Source organism: Fukomys damarensis, unplaced genomic scaffold (genome assembly GCF_012274545.1).
Source record: "Fukomys damarensis isolate Sample0158 unplaced genomic scaffold, DMR_v1.0_HiC HiC_scaffold_7, whole genome shotgun sequence".
Taxonomy (NCBI): domain Eukaryota; kingdom Metazoa; phylum Chordata; class Mammalia; order Rodentia; family Bathyergidae; genus Fukomys; species Fukomys damarensis.
The window spans coordinates 35,045,022-35,053,482 of NW_022900919.1; positions in this window are offsets into that span (position 1 = coordinate 35,045,022).

Consider the following 8,461-nt stretch of genomic DNA (forward strand, 5'->3'; position numbering starts at 1 on the left):
AATACCTGAAACCTCTTTTGAAGTATTTCTAGGCAATGAGGAGTTAGGAGTCTTAATTTGCCATCCTCTTTTCTGGTCAGCTTCTAGGGTTCAGATACGCCCATGGATTACGGACCCCAAGGCCGGTGCTCTGCACTTTGGTAAATTCTCCACTGAAGAAACAAACACTGTGCATCTATAAACAGGTGAGCGCCTGGCTCACTGCAAGCACCACTCGGTGCAGTGGGCAGCACTGATGAGGCAGGATTCTTGCTACCATGGCTAATAGAGAAGGGTGGCATCCATGTCCCTTTGTGGAAGGAAGTCCTGCTGCCCAGCTGCAGGAGCAGAGCTGGAAGGTGGCCTGACTGTCACCTCCTCAGGTCTGCCTCACTGAGTTCCCCTCTTCCCAGGGCAGCCTACAGCCTGGGCCCGCGTGAGGTCTGGCCGTGTTTCCCCTGTTGGGGACTAACTCTCCTGTAGAGCATTCAATCTGCAGCAATCTGCTAGATAAATGAAGCTTTTGGGGCCCTCTGTCTCCCAGGGTTACTGACCCCTCGTAGACACCTTCGACCCCAAATTTGTTTCAACACCTTTATCCAGAGAGCACCAACTGCAGCAGTCACTGAGCATAAATGTGAAAGAAAGGGAAATAGAGGAAAATGAACATGAATTGGAAGAAAGGGAACTTGCAGGATGTGGGACCAAAAAGTAACTATGGATCTGCCTTTCTTAGAAGGCATTTCATGTTCCTAGGAAGGTACTTTGAATTACTATTGTGTACAAGGTTGTACAACAGAAAAATAAATATCATCGGCCCAGGGAGCCCAATAACATGTTTACACACAGGTGTAATTTTCCTGAGGTCTGAGCAGACTCCTATGTATGAGATGCACTTACTCTTCAGTCCTTCTCTGGGTAGCACTTACGTGAAAGCCTCGGAAAAAAAAATAATCACATCTGTCTCTTAAAAGTACACTCAGACAGTGGAGAAAAGTCAAATAAACATATTTCAGAGAGCATTAGAGGGACACAAAGCAGATAAGCTGCCAAATGAAATTGTATAAGACAGGCAGATTCCGAGTGGCTGGAAACAAAGAGAAATTCAGAAGGACTTTTTGAATAATTTCTTGGAGACCAATATTGAAGGGAAAGCATCAGAGGTGAACTAGAGCAAGCAATCTCCAGATCAGCCACATCACACTGGGAAAGGGAAGTCCTGTTAGCTGCGTGCTATACTGTGCACGCTCACATGAACCGACTTCCCCAGAGAGCACAGCTATGGCTTAGAGGAGAAAAGTGGAGCTCACGGAATCAGGTTCCGGTCCAGGCTCTGCCCTTTCTCTGTCCTGTGGCAATTCTGTCATTAACCTCTTTGGGTTTCAATTTCTTCATCTCTTGAAAAGGATTCATAATAGCTGCCTGCTAGTGTTGTTGTGAGGTTTAAACACACTTTTCCCTAGAGCTCTGCGAGTATGCTGCTAATGAAGTAAAAATTGAGGGCAGCTCGGTCACTCTGGCCAGACAAGGCCCTTCGAGGAGGGTCTGTTGATTAAAATATCTTGTGTTAAGTTTACAAAACTAAAGTGAACCCAAGCAGAGAAGATGCTGAAAGGAAACAGTTACATCCACAGAGTGGATCCTCTGTGGTCTTATTGGTAGGAAAAAATATCCTGAGCCCTCAGAGACAGCCGGTTCCTGTGCACCAACCAGCACCCTATCCTTGAACCAAGGTTTTTGTTGTTGTTGTTGTTGTTGTTCACTAAGTTTATCAGTACATTTTAGGTATACAATATGTTGACAGCCATCACTGGGAACTTGTGCCTTTACATGATATAGCTTGGTTCTCCCATCCCCCGCCCTCCCTTCAACCCCTCCACCCCTCCCTATTTACAAAGACTTTGTTTCCATTTTTTCCTTTTCTCATGTTTTTTCCTTTGTCTTCTTTCCTTTCCCTACCCCTCCCACTTCCCCTTTGGACCTTTTCTTTTAACAGATGGAATTACTCATCCCAGCCTCCCTTTTAATTTGACCAGGACAGTGCCCCCAGAAGCAGAATCATAATCCTCTGCCAAATCATAAACTGTGGAAGCTCAGTTAAATGCAGGTGTTGAAATAACACCGACTTTGAGGGTTGGAAAGTTCGCCACCCAGCCCCCGCTGCAACACTCACGTCAGAGCATAGTAACATTAGTGTTGAATTCTTTTGAAAAAAAAATTCCTAAGGATAACCACGAGGTGGCGAAAGTGGATCACATTTGAACTGCGGAGAACTGGGTTTTCAGTAATTTTGGGAGCTGCCATTTCTCTTATTTTTTATTTGTTTGTTTTTCCTCGTCTTTGAATAGGTCAAGTTTGTGCCTTAGGGGAGAAATGGAAGTAATGCCAAAGGCAACTTTCAGAAAACAAAACAAAACTAAACTAAACAGCAACAACAAAACACTAGCTCAAGCTAAGGCTTGCGGTGTTCAGGCACAGTCTCGTGCTTTTATTTATTCTCAAGCGTTTTTGAGGAGTGTAATCTCTGGAAAGGGAAGGATGAAATGGTCAAATATTCTGGACCATTGCCCAAATGTAAGTAGCTTGATTATAATAGCTATTCACTTCTGGAGTACTCGGTGACACCAGGTCCAGAATGTGATTTTTGTATTTTACTCTCCCTAAAAATTGCAGACTCAACCTAGAGAGAAATTTTATGGGCCATAAATATTCTAAATGTTGTTCTTTTTTTAGGGTTGCACAAAGCATCGGGGATTCCATGGCTGAGATGTGCTATCTATCTATCCAGCATTTTCCACCACGGGGCTGCAAAGGATATGTCAAGGGTCTCCCTGTGTTCAGACTGGGGAAGAAAAGCCCTAGGAACTCTTCCTTTCTCACTGGACAGAAAGCTTCTTTTGTATTTGTATGCATTGAAATCTGGGGCGCACAGTTGTTCATGGGGCAAAAAGAAAAGGCTACGAAGAATGCAGAAAAATAAATAACAGGAGCCAAGAGTACAATTATCTTAGAAAAGGAAATGTCAGGATGAGAGAAGTTCACAGATACGTCAATGATAGAAAATAAAAAGTGTCCACATGTGGACTAAAAATTCCCTCCTGTTTAAAGGTAACGCTAAAGTGGAAGATATTTAGCTGTCCTCTTAAGTGTTAATATTTAAAGCAAACATTTATTTGCTTCTGTGTTTATTTATATAGTGGTATTGGGGATTGAATTCAGGGCCTGTGTGCTGAATTACATCTTCAGTGCTTTCTTTTTTAATTTTTTTATTTTAAGAAGAGGTCTTGCTAAATTGCTCAGACTGAGCTGATATTTGGCAATCCTCTTGTCTCAGCTTTCCAGAGTGTTGGGATTAGAAGGGTGTCCTACCACATCTGGCTCTTAGCACAAAGCAAAACAACAAAGACAAGAATATATACGAAACAATATTTGAAGAAATGTTTCAGAGTTAATTTTAATTTTCAGATTTCATTCCAGTTGGTATCTTCAATGAATTTTCTTGAAGAAATTTTGAGCAACTAACACAACATACCTTTAACATCTGTATATTTGTGGAATTATGAAGACTAAATGTGGCTATGTATGGAAAAGAGAAAATCTAAAAAGGGTCAGCTTTCCAAGGCTATAATTTGAACTTAACTTCTAAGTATCTTTTAAAAATCTAGATCAAATGTATTTTTCAGAACACTGATAGACTGATTTTAACCACATTTAAAAATTTTTTCAGTACAAAGATTTTGAGCACAGTATTTTGCTGCATTAGTATGACTCCAGAAATGATTTTAAGGATAAAAATCAAGGAAGTCAGTAAACATTCATGAAAATGTTTTGATGTGAAAATAAGCAATTGACATGAACATTTGTCTATGCTCTTATCATTTCGTGAAGACTTATGACTTGTAGATATATTTACAAATGTGTCCATAGTAGAAATACTTAGGCACTGATGGTCTTATTCACTTTTTTCTGAATTTCTCTATATTTATTCCAACTTTATGGCTCTGTTTCTTAGAAAATGTAAATAAAAGTGCACATGTGCAGGTTTTTAAGTCATCATTTTGCCTTCTGAGAATTTTTTTGTGAAACAAAGGCATTCGGATATTGCACGTGTCTATATCTTACTGGCTCTGACTATTAAAAAAGAAAAAATGAAATCTTGAAATGCAAAAGCTAAGGCTAAGAAAAATTGCATAGATTTTGGGGGTGGTTTATAGTTATGAGTTGTTTATTAAAACAAGACTCTAATCTGGGGAGAAAGCATGTATGCTTAGCGATGTGAAAGGAGAAATAATAGGCACCTCATTTTTCTCCTAGCATTAAGATTTTCCTGCTGGGATCACAGCCAATTACTCCTTTGGGTTAAAGCTTTGGACTCTAGAAAGCAAAAGTCTGGCCCAACAGAGATCCTCTGTCCAGATACAGCCCAGACATGGGGTGGTTGGTAGGTTGCATTGGCCCTCTTTACTTGTGGGCTCGTTTTCTGTGATTGTAGCTACCTGGGCAGCTGTGGTCCAAAAATATTAAATGAAGAATTCCAGAAATGCACAATGCATTGATTCTAAGTAACTTTATTATACTGCATCATTATATGCATTTGTTTTAAAGATAATTCTTTATTCTGCCTGGTTTGGAAGTTAAACTTTATCCTTGGGTATGTATATAAGATTTTATATAGGCAAGATATTTTATCTTAGATGTAGCAATAAACATAGTGGGTATGGGTTTTAGTAGGCTCTGTGGTTTTGGGTATTCAATGGAGGTCCTGTAAGGTACTGCTGGCAGATCAAAGGAGACTCGTGTCTTCCACAGGGTTTAGGGAAAGGGGGATCCTTAAGCCTGTATGGGGAGAGTGGTGCTCAGAGTCTTAGTTCTGCCCCTTGAAGTTTCCAGATACCATTGTTTGACCACCACCCATAGTCTGGTTCACAAACTAAGACACAAATAAGCCCAGGTCCGTGTAGCCTCCAGAGAAATAGGCAGCCTAGGGAGACTCAGACACTTAGGCCCCTGAGCCTTGCAGTGAGGCTGCCCTTCCCTTTCTCCCTCCTCCTGCTCCTTTGCCCCATGCAGTGACATCTCAAGACTTTGCTCCTGCAGCAGCTTGCTCAGCTCTTGCAGATGGAGAGAGCAGCTGTTGCCCTCTTTAGCAGCCAAGCCTGAAGGCAAGCAGGTTAGATGTTGTCTATCAATTCTTGGTATTTCCTGGTTCTGCATCCGTTCCTTAAACGAAGGGTGGATCTAAACTTTTTCTTTTAAATTGTGTCTGAACTGAATGTGAAGACTTTATTTTGTCACAATTCCCTAAAAATACAATATGACAACTATTTAAGTAGCATTTATATCGCACTAGGTATCATAAGTAATCCAGACATGATTTAAAACACATGGGAAGGTATGCGAAGGCAATTTCTGATAAATAAAAACATAGTGGTGCATCCTTATCTACCTTATTCACTGGATCTGGCTCTTCCAGAGTCAAAATGACCATAAAAGGTAACAAAAGACACTCATGAGAAAAAAGACTTTCAGAACTGCTTCAGAGAGTGACAAGGATTGTGCAGTAAGTGTGTGTGTGAGTTGAGGAAGAGTATTTTGAGGGGCATTAATGCCAATGTGTCTTTTAGTGTCACAACTTTTTAAACATGTATGTTTTGTTCATACTGTGTATCATGCCATTCTGTGTATGAGACTTGACTTGATTTTAATATCTGCCCAGAGTCGTGGATCCAATTCCCCTTGCTTCTAAGGGATCAACTGTCTTTGTGGCTGTAAAGAAACCACATCTGTGCTTTGGATACTCTGACCACTGCCTAACAATGTTGGTGCCTACACTCCAGAACTACTTGTGTCCACCTGAAGGAAATTCATTAATTTTAGGTTAATTTCCAAGAATTCCGTTAGCGTTCTCACCCTCTGGAGGGACAGTTCCTGTTGCTGCTTTAACAATCTGTGTAAGAAAAGGAGACAACAAGCCCAATTCAGAGGATTTTTATGCAAACCCACTAAAAAACAACTATTTGCAACTCTGTGGGGAGGCTCCCCTTTCCTGCCAGAACCTGTCATTCTTCGTCCAATTTCCTGGGCTTTTGTTGGGTCTTAAGAAAGATCTGTCTCTGCATAGCAAGGAGGAGGCATGAGGAAGGTCAGGGGTAAGGGACAGAAGAAAGGAAGCCAGACTTGTGGCTTCTTGGGTTCGCATCCAATTATCCTGGTTATGGGTTTGTGGAGTAATTCCTACAAATTCCAGCCTGGTTTTATAATTCTAGTAAATGAGCCTTTGGTGTTTCATGGGTAAGTATTATATGGCTACAAATAGTACTGGAAAGAAAAGCCTGTTACATGACAGCTGTGATCAGATCATTTAGCAGAATAACATTTAGTGTCCTAATACATGATTCCTAGACCCTGTGAAATGACAGGACTTTCCCCACAGCACACACCTTTTTCTACTACAGATTTTATTTTATAGGGTTAGACTGGATGAAACAAGTAAACACTGAAACTTGGAGAGCCTTTACTAGAGAGCAAAGAGAATTCCTAGAACATAGCACCAAAATCAAAATTTTAACTTTGTTCATTTGACAGTCTTGCAATCAGGTAATAAAGTGAATGATTTAAAATCTTTAGAAATGCATGGCTGTGTATAAATAATGATTATGAATTGTTCAAATCCTTTCATCTAAATGCAGATAAAGCAACAATCTTAACGTATATATAATATTTATACATTTATTTTAGATATCCATGCTGCATAAAAGCACCCATAATTCTGTATGGCCTTTTGGGGAGTATGTATTAATTTTTAATTAGCCTTGGAGGCTTATTTGTTTCTCTTTTCCTGCTCCCCTTCACCACAAGGCTACTAAATTGTCCTTGAACCAGCTTCAGGCTTTAAAGATTTAGTAAGCAAAAACACTTTACAACATTTTGGGCGGGAGTTCTGAACAGATGTATCCTTCCTCTTGAGGCTTTCCCCACTGTTTGATCTTTTCTTCCAAAGCAATTCGCTATAATACGATGGGCAAAATCCCAGGCTGATGATTAATGCTGAAACGGGCCAGTAGCCAGACCCTGCAGCAGTCCCTCTAGCTGATAGCTGTCGTCCCTGAGTGCTGGCCCAGCCAATGTGATGTGAGTTCCTATGAGCTTCCGTGAAAAGACAGGAGGGGGTGGCTCAGTGGATGGGTCAGAAGCTGTCAGTTGGACTGAATTTCTTTAAAGCTATCGGAATAAGCACTATCCGTGACCTTTAGGGAACAAAGCACGGAGGGAAGCTCAGGAGGCAGAGATATTATCACAGAATCAGGATGCCCAGTCAAGCAGAAATTTCATTTTGTATTATATTTGTTCTTATTTGAGGTTGCCAGCTGCTACACTTTCTGGAGTGAAATCACCAAGTCAATGTAGAGAACTCAACTCTTCCAAGAACAGCCACCAAATTTGCCCTTCCCAGTTATGTTACATAAGACAAAAGGTATCTACTCCTCTGGGTGCTTCTGGAAAGGGAGTTTGTTGGGGGAATCCCAAATCAGCATTCGCAGATAAAGCTCCGCCACTCCTCTCTGATAGCCTGTGTCACAGGAAAATGGGAAGACCTTTGACTTTCCGCCTTTCCCCTCCACTCCTGATCCTCTGTCACCCTGTCATGTGTCACTCAGAGCTCCTGAGTAGAGAGCCCAGGCCTGAACCACTCACCACCATAGCTGGCTCCAACATCTGACGGGAACTTTGGATTGGAGGGAGTGGCATCGGAATGGAATCCCTTCAACAACAGTACGTTTTGTCCTGTCCAAATACAACTATAATCATTTTCTATCATTGAATAACAAACGCCAACAAATTTAGTAGCTTAAAACATCCCAAATCTAGTGTCACAATCTCCACGGGTTCGTAGTCCAGGCACAGGTAAGCTGGGTCCTCTGCTCAGGGTCTCACTTGGCTGAAATGAAGGTGTCCGTTGGGACTCGTTCTCACCTATGATTCTTTTTCCGACCAGCTGGTTTTTGGCGGAGCTTAGATTCTTATGACTCTTAGGACTTAGCTCTGGGGGCTGTGAGGTAGCCCTTTCCCCAACATGGCTTTGCTTCTTCAAAGCCAACAGGTGAGTGTTTCTGCTGAACCTTACCTCACCTAATCTGTAGATCCTCTTTGAAAGGTGATACCTGATTAGGTGAGGTCCACTCGGTACATTCTTTAAGTATGTTGTTTCCCTAAAGTTCACAGAGTGGGAACTGAATCCCTGGGTGAACAGTGTTGAGATATAGACCCTGGTGTGAGATGCATAGGTCATGAGGACTCCACACTTACAGAGAAGTGAAGGTTATGGAAGAATGGAGTGTGTGAGTTCAACTTTTTGTGTTGTCAATTCTGCTCATGCCTGTGTGCTATTTCCCCTATGCTTCTACCTAGGGATGTTGCAGCAAGAAGGTCCTCTCAGATGCAGCCTGTATTAGTCAGTGTTCACTACAGGAACATTATATAT